Source organism: Hemitrygon akajei, chromosome 27, assembly GCF_048418815.1.
Source record: "Hemitrygon akajei chromosome 27, sHemAka1.3, whole genome shotgun sequence".
Classification (NCBI taxonomy): Eukaryota; Metazoa; Chordata; class Chondrichthyes; order Myliobatiformes; family Dasyatidae; genus Hemitrygon; species Hemitrygon akajei.
In genome coordinates, this window is record NC_133150.1 from 12,034,551 (window position 1) to 12,049,539 (window position 14,989).

Here is a 14,989-nt window from a genome sequence, read left to right on the forward strand (position 1 = left end):
GATGTATATTGTATACATTTCTCTGACATTAAATTGTACCTTTGAAAAGCCAGTCTTATTTTTATATGCATATTTGAAACTGATACTTTTTCATGTGAGATTATACTAGTGAGGAATGACTTTTTGCCGGAAAGCTTAAGACAGATACAAAAAGTGAGTATCTTTGAAAAAGTCAAGAACTATTTCTTGGAAAACAATATTCCACTGGAAATTATAATGGCTAGTGCATCTGGTGGTGCGTCTATGGGAAGAAGATACAGCGAATTCATTGTTCATATAAGAATGCTGTTCTTGATATTTTTGCATACTCTGTGTCATCCACCATCAGCATTCGGTTGCAAAAATATTGGGAAGACATTTGCATGACACCCTGGCTGCTATGATAATGGCTGTCAACTTCAAATCAATCGCATTTCAAGATCACCTTTCTCAACAACTTTGTGAAGAAAATGAAGATGTTGAACAGCTTCTAATGTATAGAGTGGTCTGATGGTTATCACAATGTAAATGTCCTCCTCGCTTTGTTGCATGAAGTATTGTAGCATTTCTAAATGATAAGCAGCTCAAAGAACAAATTGTTGCTGCCGAGTCTGACGTACTTCACCTTTAAGATATATTTGAAAAAAATGAGTTTATTAAGCAAACAGTGACGAGGAAAAAACTTCGATCGCATATCATGCAAAGAGGCTTTCCTTGGGAAATTTCAGCAGCAATATTGGATGTTGCAAGTTTATGCAATTTCTTTCACTGGCCATTCAGAATAGAATTGCAAGATGATGATCCGTTGTATCTCTTGATCATTTGAAACCATCGCAAGCTGCTATGTGATTTCAGTTCACAGACCTGCTGGAGATGCATGTACCAAATTGGATCCATTTGGGGAGAATGTGTATGATATTGATATCACATTGCAAGAAAGTCTTATCAAGTTGCAGAGTGACGTAACAACCCAAGCAAAATTGAAACAGCAGACAAAATTTCTGGATAACTAGCAATATTGACAGTAGTTTTCCACAGTTCTGGGAGAAAGCAAAAATGATTTTAATTAGATTTCTCATCTTTTATCTAGTTGAATGGGTTTTTAGTCAATCTCTTCACCTGCAATTAAAATCCCATAACTATCTTGATGTTGTGAAAAGAGGTGATCTTCGATTTGTTACGTGGAACCAGCAATAATAGATGTGGAACGAAGTCAGGGTATTATTGCAAAACAACTAAGTTTATTAACACTCAAGCAGAAACATGGAAAATTAAACAAGCGACTAACTTAAAATGAAGTTAACAGCGCTATGTTTCTATCCCAAACGGTTAAACTTAGAAACAATTCTTAACAGAGTCTGTTTCGAAGAGTCTACAAAAAGTGAGAATTTCACCACGTAACTGACATGAGAAGCCCCTTTTCCAGGACTGGTCACCACACACCCGAGACTTCGCAGGGGTCACCAAAGTGGGTGCCAAAAATCCACATTTGGATTACGAAATGTCAGTCACCTCCAAAATGCACAGCATTATCGACTACGCACTCCCTTTTGGTTCGATCGAAGCTTGCAATCTTCACTCTCACTAACGACTCTGCTGTCCAAACACAATGACTCTCCACCAAAGTGTCTCTGGAGCAATCTGCGTGGCTACTTTTATACTGTTGGGGGGAGGTCATTGCATGACACTACAAGAAACAAAGTCACAGATTCCCAGTACATCACATACTGTCCCAAGAACTGATACTGGAGTACATTACACACAGATTCCCAGTACATCACGTCCTGTCCCAGGTGTTGAAACTGGGGTTCTTAACACACAGATTCCCAGTACATCACATACTGTACCAGGTGTTGAAACTGGGGTTCTTAACACACAGATTCCCAGTACATCACATACTGTCCCAAGAATTGATACTGGAGTACATTACACACAGATTTCCAGTACATCACATACTGTCCCAAGAATTGATACTGGAGTACATTACACACAGATTCCCAGTACATCACGTCCTATCCCAGGTGTTGAAACTGGGGTTCTTAACAGATTACTTTCAACCAAGTTGCAACAAGTTGCACAAGGATCTCACTAAATACCTAATGTAACAATATGAAGTATTTCTCTGTTGCTAGTTGAATATTTTACACAGTTCTATAAAATACCAATATGTACCATAGTACCTATAATCTGTTAAAACATAAATGTTGATTGTAAATAAATACTGACAACTACTATCTTATGGTCTTACATCGAGAAATGTGACTTGGCAGGCGGGGGAGGTGATTCCCATGTGTCTGCCGCCCTTGACCTTCTACACAGGGTGGGGGCAGACTTAGGGGCTGCTGTCAGAGAACATAATGGACAAAGTGACATGCTCTCTCCTTGGTGCACCCCCGGCACACAATGTGAATGATACTAATCCAGTCACTCCCTCTTGTTCATGCTGGAATCACTCTTCTTGAGTTTGGTGAGGCTATAGATCCATTGCCAAGCCTCCTTGGTGTCAGTGGCCACCAGATCCAGGTTCCTGCCTTTAAAGATGGCGGTGAAACAGCAGTTGGTGGGCATTTCCATGGCATTCTGCTATATGCCCATTGAATGGTGACCTGGCCTCAACTGCTGGATGTCACTGATCCAGACTACAGGGGTTTGGGGGGCAGGGAGTAAAAGAACAACAAAAATAAGAAGAGATTCAGATTCAGGTACATAAAAAACAAGATGTATTGCAGATACTGGAGTAACACACAATATGTTATTCATTTTTTCATTAAGAAATACAGTGTGGACAAGGCCCTTCCAGCCCAAAGAACCACTCCACAATGCAATCCACCTATTTCACACCGGTATAATCACAGGATATTTACAATGACTAATTAACCTACTCATCAGTACGTCTTTGGATTGTGGGAGGAAACTGGAGCACTCAGAGGAAACCCTCCTGGGCATAGGGAGAAAGTACAAATTCCTTGTAGACGGTGCCGGAATTGAACTCCAAACACTGATGCCCTGAGCTGCAATAGTGTCGTGCCAACTGCTACACTACCATGATGCCCTAAAATGCTGGGGGGACTCAGCAGGTCAGGAAGCATCTATGGAGAGGAATGAAGAGTCAATGTTTCCAGCTGAGACCCTTTATTAGGAGTCCTGATGTAAGATCTCAGCCTGAAATGTCAGCTCTTTATTCTCTCCATACAGAGCTGCCTCACCTTCAGATTGTCTGACATGTACATCAAAAGACACAGTATATTCAAAGACTTCTCTCACCCCAAACATTCACCTTTATCCATGTTCCCATCAAGATAAAAAAAGCTTGAAATCATGAAGTACCAGGTTAAGGACAGCTCCTATCCCACTGTCACATTTCTGGTGACCTCATTACAGGAAGGATGTGGAAGCTTTAGAGATGGAGCAGAGAGATTTATCAGGATGCTGCCTGGACTGGAGGGCACTTTTCAGGAAGAAAGGTTGTGCAAGCAGGACCTTTCTCTTTGAAGTGAAGGAGGATGAGAGGTGACTTGATAGATGTGTACAAGATAATAGAGGCATAGTTGAGTATTTATAGGCAGAGACATTTTCCCAGAGTGGAAGAGACGAATACAAACTTTAAGTTGATTGAAGGAAGGAAGAGGAGGAATGCCACAGAGAGCAGTGGGTGGGTGCATGGAACATTCTGCCATGTGTTCTTGGAAGAGTTAAATACTTCAGAGGCATTTTAGAAACACCTAGACAGGCACATGGAAGATAGAAAAAATTGAATCTATGTGAAGGGAAGAGTTCGATTGAACTTAGACTGGGATAAAAGGTCAACACAACAAAGGAACTGTATTGTGCTTTAATGTCTCATGTTCTATATTATATAGGATTCTTGAATGGAGCTTGTATGATGGAGATGACAATCTTATTTGTCGTGACCCTTTCACCCTATTTTCTACCTTCACTGCACTTACTCTGTAACCACATTCTATATTCTGTTATTGTTTTTCTCTTTGTACTACCTTGATGTACTTACATTTACAAATGATCAAATTCAAGTACTAGTTTATTGTCATTCAACTGTGCACATGAAACAACATTCCACTGGAATCACAATACAAACTACAAAAAGAAATAAATAAGTAGTGCAAAACAGAGCAAAAATATTGAAGCTGTGTTCATGGGTTCATAGACAGTTCAGAAATCTAATTGCAGAGGATGTAGAAACTGCACCTAAAAAGTTCAGTGTGTGTCTTCAGGCTCCTGTACTTCCTCCCTGATGGCAGTAATGCAAATAAGACATATCCTAGGTGGTGATGTTTTTAATGGTGGGTGCTGCCTTTTTGAGGCATTGAATTTTGAAGTCGTCCATAATGGAGCTGGTTAACTTTAAGACCATCAGCAATTTTTTTTCCTGTGCAGTGGCTCACCCATAGCAAGACAGTGATGCAATCAGTTAGAATGCCCTTCATAATACCATAAACCATAGGAGGAGAATTAGGCTATTTGCTCACTGAGTCTGCTCCGCATTCCATACGTTAAAGAATTGGGAGGCTGGAGAAATCATTTGGAGGGCATGCAGGTAAGAAGCGAGGAGATTCATATGGAGCACAAATACTAGCAGGAAGCAATGGGCTGAATGGGCTTATGCTCTAATTTCTTGATGTGCAACTGAATGCACTAAGAAAATAATCAACCCTTCATCAACACCTTTACTATTTAGAAACAAATCATTTGATTTCCTCAAAGCCTCCTCCACGCCACCGCAGATAGTTAAGTCTCTTATCTCTTCCATTAAATCTGAGCTGTTAAGCTCCTCCGTCGTGACCTGCCTGAGCCTAGCACATAGATGCAATAACAAGGAAATCATGCCAGTATCTTTAATTGCCTGGGAGTTTAAGGAGGTTTGGACTGGCACCAAAGAGTTTTCTGTAATAAGCAGATGTAATAATGAAACTGCCCTGACTCATTCCATCATAGTCTGGTATGACAATTCAAACGTGCAAGAATGTGAGAAGCTGCAGAGAGTGGTGGGCTCTGCCTGAGACAACACAAACACATCCCTCTCCCACCTTCAGTCATATATACAGGAGATGCTGCCCCAAGAATGCAAATTCCATCAGGAAAGAGCCCCACCATCAAGTCACTAAGACCACTGGGCAGGAGGTCCAAAAGCCTGAAGTCGCACACCACCAGGTTCACAAACAGCTACTTCCCTTCAACCATTTGGTTCTTGAACGAATTGATACAACCCTTAGTATAACAATACAAAGACCACTTCGGTAACTTTGCACTAAATTTTACTTTATTTTGTTCGAATTCTTCTTTCTTATAAGAATTGTGTATAAATTATGTTTAAGCCCTTCCTGTGAATGTTGCTTATCTGATGTGATGTGGCTGTGAAACGGCTGCAAGTTTTTCACTGCATCTCTGTATACATGACGTGCAGGTGACAATAAAATTGACTGCAGCTTTGACATAATGCAACACCCAAAATGTTCTCACCTTCTCCTGAAAGACAGAGGAGCAGAATTGGGCCATATGGCCCACTGTCTCTGCTCTGCCATTCAGCAATGGCTGATTTATTTTCTCTTTCAATCCCGTTTTCCGGCGTCCTCCCCGTAACGTCTGAGGCCCTGAGGGATCCAAGAATCACAAATCTGCTCACAGTACTCAGAATCAGGTTTCGATTATTGACGTACATCATGAAATTTGTTAACTTTATGGCAGCAGTACAATGCAAAGCATAATATAAAAATAAACTGAATTATAGTAAGTATAAAGATGTATACCGAATAGTTAAAACAAATAAGTAGGGCAAAAACAAGCATAAAAAAATTGAGGTAGTGTTCATGGGTTCAATATCCATTTAAAAATCGGATGGCAGAAAGAAATAAGCTGTTCTGAATTGCTGAGTGTGTGCCTTCAGGGTTCTGTACCTTCTTCCTGATGGTAACAGTGAGAAGAGGGCACATCAAGGTTGGTGCGGGTCCTTAATGATAGATGCTGCCTTTTTGAGGCACTGCTCCCTGAAGATGCCTGAGATACTACGGAGGCTAGTACCCATGATGGAGCTGGCTAATTTTATAACTCTCTGCAGCTTACTTCTGTCATGGTCTGGTCCGAAGTCTGCATTCCAGTTCATGGTCCGGTCCGCGGACTCCGGACTCCAGGTCCTCCGGCTGTTCCTTGGTTTGGTTGAACTTAATCATAACCACCTAATGCTCATCTTGGGGCTGGGATTATAAGTGGCCCTGGGATTGAGTGTGGTTGGGGAGTTGTCTTGTCAAGATTCCCTGGGAGCAATTGGCTGGTGGAAGACTAGAAAAGCCACTTGCCATCTTTAGGCTGCGTTGGAGAACCATTGCTTCTTGGAACCGTGGTGTCAGTAGTCGGAGCTGTCATTGCGGTATGGATTTGGCCGTTTCCCGGGCCAGCTGGGTGGCCGTCAGCCACTCCGAGCCAGGTAGGGATCCGGTTGTTTCTGTAGCCAGCCAAGGTTGCTGGCCGTAACTGTGACTCAGAACAACCCCGATGCAGAGATGGAACTGTCTGTCGTTCTTCGGTGTTTGTCTCTTCCTGTCCTTGCCCCGTGGAGTAAGTCTGGCCGTTCTGCCATTGCCCTGCAGGAGGAATGTGGCTTGTCTTGTCTTTGCCTCTGTCGGGTAAGTCAGACCATTCTACCATTACCCGACGGATGGACTCTTCCTTCACTCCTTGTTGTCCTTGATGATCCTGACAACCCACAACCATCCACCATGTACAGCTGCCCAACACCACTTCACAACCACTCATCTCAAGGAGCCTACACACCTACCACTGTTGGTGAGTTCTGTACACCCTAGTATGTTAACTTTCTATGATTTATTATCTTGAATATTACCTTAAATTGATGAAATATAATATGAATATTGCCCTGTGGTACTACTTTTCTGTTGTATTGGTATAAAAATGTGAATAAATTACAAATAAAACATATTTAGGAAGCCCTCCATAATGCATTCCTATTTTCTGCATTAAAATAATTGTTCATATAATGCGTTTTCCATACTATGCGTTGACTGCAAGGAACGTATCCCTCGCATATAACGGGGATAGGAGGTACCTAATGTATCTGCCTATACCTCCACCTGTGGGGTGTTTACATGCATCTACCAGTCTCTGTAAAAAAAAACCTTTCTTATCTTTTCTATCTCCCCAAGCACCTAAAGTTACTCCACTTGCTAACCCCATTTACGACCTGGGAAAAAGTCTCTGAGTATCAACTCAATCTATGCCTGTTATGATCTTCTAAACGTTTATCAAATCACCTCTCATGCTTCTTCGCTTCTAAGAGAAAACCCCAGCTCACTCATCCTGTCCACAGAAGACAATATGTGGATAGGCTGAACAAGTCCAAGCAGCAACCTGTTAAATATCCTCTGCACAACAGATACAAGTGAGGAAGAGAGTGAGTGAAAATTGGAAGCTTTTGAGTAGATTAAAAAGTTGGCACAACATTGTGGGTCGAAGGGCCGGCTGCAATGTTCTATTTTCTACGCAGGTGTCCAGAGGAGTCTCAACAGGATGATTCCGGGAGCAGAGCATTCACATATGAGAAGCGTTTGATGGTGCTGGGCCTGTACTCGCAGGAGTTGAGAAGAATGAGGGGATCTCATTAGAACATCAAATATTGAATGGCCTACATAGTGTTGATGTTGAGAGGATGTTTCCTGTAGCAGAGACTCTTGAACCTGAGGGAACAGCCTCAGAAAAGATGTCCGTTCATTTATAACAGAGATGAGCATAAATATCTTCAGTCAGTGGGTAGTGAATCTGTGGGATTGACTGCCACAGATAACACTGCAGGTAAAGTCACTGGGTACATTTAAAGTATCGTTTGATTGGTTCTTGATTCACTTGGGAATTAAAGGTTACAGGAGGAAGTCACAATAATGGGGATGAGAGGAATCATAAATCAGCCATGATGGAATCATGATTAATACGTGGCTGAGAGGATGGTGCAGGAGGGAGGGCTTCAGGTTTGTAGATAATTGGGCTCTGTTCCAGGGAAGGTGGGATCTGTTCCGAAGGGACGGTTTACACCTGAACTGGAGCGGTACTAACATTCTTGCAGGGAACTTTGCTAGTGCTTCTTGGGGGGGGGGGGTTAAACTAAATTTGCAGGGGACGGGGATCCAGAATGTGAGAGAGGATAGCGAGAAGAAGAATAAAGGACAGGTGGGGACTACACGGTTCCGGAATATTAAGTGTGTAGTAGAGAAAGGTGAGGCGGAACAAGTGATAAGGAGGACACATGTACAGAGGGATGGTCTGACGGAACATGGAGTTAAATGTGTTGAAAGAATAAGTAAATTTAGGAAGGACAACAAAATTCTAGGGGCGTATAGCCCGATGGGAGTTCGGGGAGCTGGGTTAAGCACAATAGGCAGCGATTCAAACAGAGAGAGGAGAAATGGGCTAAAAATTCTATATCTGAATGCACGAAGTGTCAGAAATAAGGCGGATGAGCTTGAGCACAGGTGCGAATGGGTAACTATGATGTTGTTGGGATAACCGAGACATGGCTGCAGGGAGATCAGACCTGGGAAATGAATGTACAAGGGTATACGTGCTATCGTAGGGACAGAAATGTGGGCAGAGGGGGTGGGGTGGCCCTGTTGGTGAGGAATGAGATTCAGTCCTTTGCAAGGGGGGACATAGGGTCAGGAGAAGTAGAGTCTGTGTGGATAGAATTGAGGAACAGTAAGGGCAAAAAGACCCCAATGGGTGTTGTCTACAGGCCACCAAACAGTAGCATGGATATTGGGTGCAAGTTGAATAGGGAGTTAACATTGGCATGTGGCAAAGGTAATGTCGCAGTAGTTATGGGGGATTTCAACATGCAGGTGAACTGGGAGAATCAGGTTGGTGCTGGACCACAGGATAGGGAGTTTGTAGAGTGCCTACGGGATGCATTCTTGGAACAGCTTGTACGAGAGTCGACCAGGGACAAGACTATTCTGGATTTAGTGTTATGTAATGAACAGGATTTCATAAGCGATCTTGAAGTAAAGGAGCCATTAGGAGGTAGTGATCATAATATGATGTTTTTATCTGCAATTTGAGAAGGATAAGGGCAGCTCGGAGGTGTCAGTGTTGCAGTTGAACAGGGGAAACTATGGAGCCATGAGGGAGGAGCTGGCCAAAGTTGACTGGAGGGATAGCCTAGCAGAAAAGACAGTGGAACAGCAATGGCAGGTATTCTTGGGAATAATGCACAAGGTGCAAAATCAGTTCATCCCCCAGAGAAGGAAGGATTCAAAGGGGGGAAAGGGGCCACAGTGGTTGACAAAGGAAGTCAGAGATTGCATAGCATTAAAAAAAAAGGAAGTATGACAGAGCTAAGATGAGTGGGAGGACAGATGATTGGGAAGTTTTTAAGGAACAACAGAACTTAACTAAAAAGACAATACGGGAAGAAAAAATGAGGTACGAACGCAAGCTAGCCAAGAATATAAAGGAGGATAGCAAAAGCTTTTTTAGGTATGTGAAGAGAAAGAAGATAGTTAAGAACAATGTTGGGCCCTTGAAGAATGAATTGGGTGAAATTGTTATGGGAAACAGAGAAATGGCAGAAGAATTTAATGAGTACTTTAGATCTGTTTTCACTAAGGAAGACACAAGCAATCTCCCAGATGTTTGGATGGGCCAAGGTCATAGGGTAACGGAGGAAATGAAACAGATTGACATTAGGAAGGAAATGGTGATGAGTAGACTGATGGGACTGAAGGCTGACAAATCCCCAGGTCCAGATGGTCTGCATCCTAGGGTACTAAAGGAGGTGGCCCTGGAGATTGCGGATGCATTGGTAATCATTTTCCAATGTTCCTTAGATTCAGGATCAGTTCCTGAGGATTGGAGAATGGCTAATGTTATCCCACTTTTTAAGAAAGGAGGGAGGGAGAAAACAGAGAACTATCGACCTGTCAGCCTGACATTGGTGGTGGGGAAGATGCTAGAGTCCATTATTAAGGATGAAATAGTGGCATATCTAGATAGCAGTGATAGGATTGGGCCGAGCCAGCATGGATTTACCAAGGGTAAATCATGCTTGACTAATCTGTTGGAGTTTTTCGAGGATGCAACCAGGATGTTAGATGGGGGAGATCCAGTGGATGTAGTGTACCTCGATTTTCAGAAGGCATTTGATAAGGTCCCACATAGGAGATTGGTGGGTAAAATCAAAGCTCAGGGCATCGGGGGGAAGACATTGACATGGATAGAAAACTGGTTGGCAGATAGAAAGCAAAGGGTAGCGGTGAATGGGTGTTTCTCGGAGTGGCAGGTGGTGACTAGTGGGGTGCCACAGGGCTCGGTATTGGGACCACAGCTTTTTACAATTTACGTCAACGATTTGGATGAAGGCATAGAAAATAACATCAGCAAATTTGCTGATGATACTAAGCTGGGTGGCAGTGTGACGTGATGAGGATGTTAGGAGAATTCAGGGTGACTTGGATAGGCTGTGTGAGTGGGCAGATACTTGGCAGATGGCGTTTAATGTGAATAAGTGTGAGGTTATCCACTTTGGGAGTAAGAACAGGAAGGCAGATTATTATCTGAACGGTGTAGAGTTAGGTAAGGAAGAAATACAAAGAGATCTAGGAGTCCTTGTTCATCACCTCATTCACCTTGAAGGTGAATGAGCAAGTGCAACAGGCAGTGAAGAAGGCTAATGGAATGTTGGCCTTTATTACAAAGGGAATTGAGTACAAGAGCAAGGAAATCCTCTTGCATTTGTACAGAGCCCTGGTGAGACCACACCTGGAGTATTGTGTACAGTTTTGTTCTCCAGGGTTAAGGAAGGACATCCTGGCTGTAGAGGAAGTGCAGCGTAGATTCACGAGGTTAATTCCTGGAATGTCTGGACTGTCTTACGCAGAGAGGTTAGAGAGACTGGGCTTGTACACGCTGGAATTAAGGAGATTGAGAGGGGATCTGATTGCAACATATAAGATTATTAAGGGATTGGACAAGATAGAGGCAGGAAATATGTTCCAGATGCTGGGAGAGTCCAGTACCAGAGGGCATGGTTTGAGAATAAGGGGTAGGTCATTTAGGACTTCTTCTCCCAGAGAGTTGTGGGGGTCTGGAATGCACTGCCTCGGAAGGTAGTGGAAGCCAATTCTCTGGATGCTTTCAAGAAGGAGCTAGATAGGTATCTTATGGATAGGGGAATCAAGGGATATGTGGACAAGGCAGGAACCGGGTATTGATAGTAGATGATCAGCCATGATCTCAAAATGGTGGTGCAGGCTCGAAGGGCCGAATGATCTACTTCTGCACCTATTGTCTATTGAATGGTGCAGCAGGTTTGATAGGCCAAATGGCCCAATTCTGCTTCTACGTCTTATGGTTTATGTTCTATGAAATCTAATGAAGGACAGACAGAAGGGCAAGGGTGAAATGGGGTTGGAAGGTGGCATGAGAAGGCAGAGGGTGGGGAGCAAGAGGCCAGAAATGGACATAGATGTTGGGGAGGGAAGAAGAGGTGATTGAAGGATAAGGGTGTGAAAGGAAAAGTTAGACAGGAGCAGAGAGTAAAGTGGAGAAGGTTAAAAGATGCAGCGGAGAGAGCAGGGAGCTGAAATACTCTTATCATATATGACAATCATACATTGACTCCTTTCACCATGTGCAGCATCGAGCCACTGGAGGAACTCAGCAGGTCAGGTCAAATATATCCAGCAGGATGATCTCAACCCGAAATTTCAGCCATTCATTTCTCTCCTTGGATGCTGCCTGACCTGCTGAGCACCTCTGGTTCTCCCTATTTTCGCACTCCACATCCCAGCATTTGCTGCCCCTTGTGTCTCTGTTTTGATGAAGACCATCGTGTATCATGAGATAATCTGTGGTACTTTGGGTTAAATGTCATTGTCTATATGGTAGCAATCAGTTACCCAAAGCCCAGCTCTCACAAATGGAAGTGAACAAGCACCGAGATATCTGGTGTCACTGAGATGGTAACGTCTCAATCCGAGGGAACACAAGGCCCTTTTGGCTCTTCTGAGACCCTGAAGGTTCTGGTCCAAGCACACAGACACCATGGCTAACAAAACCCATCAGTAACACTCTTCCCTCATGATGCTAAAGAAATTGAGCAAGTCCATTTTGAACCTCACCAATTTCTCACAACACATCACTGAGAAAGAATCCTATGTGGGATGTATCGCAGCTTGGTACGGCAACTGCTCTGCCACTGAATGTAGGACACAGCAGTGAGCTGTGCACACAGCGCAACATATCACAGAAACCAGTCCATGGATTCAGCACACACTTCTCACTGCCTCAGTAGAGCAGCCAACATAATCAAAGACCCTCACTCCCTCTGAAAGCATGCATCATCAGTCTCAGGAAAAGTTTCTCTCCCACTGTTATAAAACTACTGAACGCTTCTCTTGTACAATACAAACTGCACGTGACCACAAATCTACCACATCATGGCCTTGCACCTACACTGCACTTTCTCTGTATCAGTCACACTTCATTCTGCATTCTCTTATTGCTTTTCCCCTGTACAACCTCAATGCACTGATGTGATAAAATGATCTATATGGGTGACGTGCAAAACAAAGTTTTATCAGTGCATCTTGGTACATGTGACAATATTAAACCACTTACGGGTATTGAACAGTCTCGAGCTGTCACTGTTCTACAGAGACTTGGTGAGGCGGCTTGTCTTGTCAGTACTTTTCATTTCCCAATCCAGGGAATTTAGTTATGATAAAGGCTGCATTCTCCTGCACAGTGGGGAGAGGCAGAATTAGATAATGGATGGGGATGGCAATAAAGACCAATTGATTGGACCTCCGTTACTACGACACAGATCAGGTTAAAGGACAGTCCATGAAAGATGGCTTCACTAAAGAACAAAGTAAAACTGTCACAGATTAGAAAATATTGTCCCAAGATTACAGAACAAGGGACACTCTTAAAAGAGTCAAGTACCCACTCTGCAGAAATCACAGTAGAGGTAACGAGAGACTCTGTTCAGAGTCTGCTAACTATCCAGACAATGGAACAGCACAAGAAGTGGCCCTTTGGCCACAATACCTTGCTCAACTAATTAAAATAGTAATTAATTCTGAACTAACCTGCCTACATAATGTCCATATCTCTTCATTCCCTGCACATTCATATACTTACCTCAGTGCCTTTCAAAACACCTCTATTATGTTCCCTCTAATACTATCCTTGGTAGCCACCACTCTTTGTCTGAAAAACTTGTCCAGCACATCTCCTTTGAATTTACCCTTTCTCATTTGAAATGCATGTCCTATAGTTCATTATCCAGTCTGAGTACACTACTCCATTCTGGAACTAATATCAACAGTATTCTTTGGCGCAACAGACATTCCCTCTTTGGCAGGTGTCTATCTAAGACCAAGTCTGTGCTGTTGGAATCTCACCTGAACTACATCTGTCTTACAGCAGCGTTCTTAGAACCAGAATCAGTGTCACCCCAAAGTAGCTTTGGGGCCCTTGTCAAAGGCTACAAATCAAATGCTGATAACTGAGGTGAGTATAGACGGGTCAGCATGGAGACTGTGGGCCAAAGAGCCTTTTTACTTGCTGTAGGGCTCTATGACACTTCATGGCCTGTCAGATGCTTTAATTAGCTTCAGCCTCCCATCTTGTTCAGTGGCTATCAGTTTAGTACAATACTCTACATTGGGTATTAACTCTTACAGCTGTCTGTGAGGACATTCTCCCTACGACTTTGTGTGTTTCCTCCTAGTGCTAGGGTTTCTTCCCACATTTCAAAAACAGACAAGTTATGGTTAGTACAATGTGGGTGTGTTTCCCTTAAGGCATTCGTTTAGTTTATTACATTTTCGCTTTAGTAATTCGTTTGTAATTATTTTCTAGTTAGTTAAGATTGTTGAAAGCAAATTCATTGTCTGTGATGTATCGTGGCATGCGATGACGTCACACCCGGTTTCGCCACGTCTTGTGGGAAAATACCGGTTTGGAGAAACGGGAAGGAGGGGGCTTGTGTGTGCAGGATCAGCGCGAGAAAAGTTTTCATTCTACGCACTAAGAAACATCATAGAAGCAACGCCGTAAGTCCATAAGATAATCGATATGTTGAAGTAAAAATGTTAACGCTGATTCTGTTAAAAGTAATGACGGTTGATAAAACAACAACACACACAAAATGCTGGTGGAACACAGCAGGCCAGGCAGTATCTATAAGGAGAAGCGCTGTCGACGTTTCAGACCGAGACCCAACGCTTCTCCCTATAGACGGTTGATAAAGTTTATTTTCTTGTGCTATTGAAAGAGTTGCTGGTTAGTTTGTGTTGAAGTGTATTTAAAGCCAGTTGATGGCGTAGGTAGATTCTGACTGTATGTTGTACTTTAATGTAATATAGTTTGTTGTAGTTTTACTTTTGCAAGTATTTATGATGTAAATGTGATGTCAAGAAGGAAACAAATAATGTATTTATTTTGTATTGTTTTATCAACAGTTTTCACCATACATTAATGTGGAAGAGTGAACAGTAAACGGTTAATTTTACTGCGATCCTGTCTTCATTGACCACGGTTTACCTCGGTGTTTAGTTCAGAGTTCTTACACCTGAATGAGAACACTACAGTGTGGGCCTGCCATGTTGGTGCTGGAAGCATGGTGACTCTTGCATGCTGTCCCCAGCACAGTCCTCGGACTGTGTTTATCATTGATGCAAATTTCTGTGCTGTAATGTTTTACGGTTCTATGGTGTACCTGACCTTATATTTTTGAGAAATTGTGATACATAAAGCTAATCATAAATCTCTCCTCTCTCCCTTAAACCTATACCTTCTAGCTCTTGATTCACCAAAGCTGGGAAAAAGTCTGAGTACATTCACCCTATCTGTGACCACCATGACATTTTACACCTCCATAAGATCACCCTTAGTCTCCAATGAATAAAGCCCTCAGCTGACCAAATTTCAAGATCTAAGATGCAGAAGTACAGCTTATATTTACATCTGTCTTCACTGTGAT

The 14,989-nt window shown here is 42.8% G+C and overlaps 1 long non-coding RNA gene across 1 annotated transcript in view; it reads right to left on the minus strand.

The window, feature by feature from the left end:
- Positions 1 to 1,103: 1,103 nt before the first annotated feature.
- Positions 1,104 to 14,989, minus strand: part of LOC140717129 (uncharacterized) — a 63,595-nt gene continuing 49,709 nt past the window's right edge. The window contains exons 7-9 of the long non-coding RNA XR_012096454.1: positions 12,619 to 12,737; positions 5,458 to 5,588; positions 1,104 to 2,618 (exon numbers count right to left, since the gene is read on the minus strand). This is a non-coding gene — a long non-coding RNA (uncharacterized lncRNA). The remainder of the gene's footprint in view (positions 2,619 to 5,457; positions 5,589 to 12,618; positions 12,738 to 14,989) is intronic.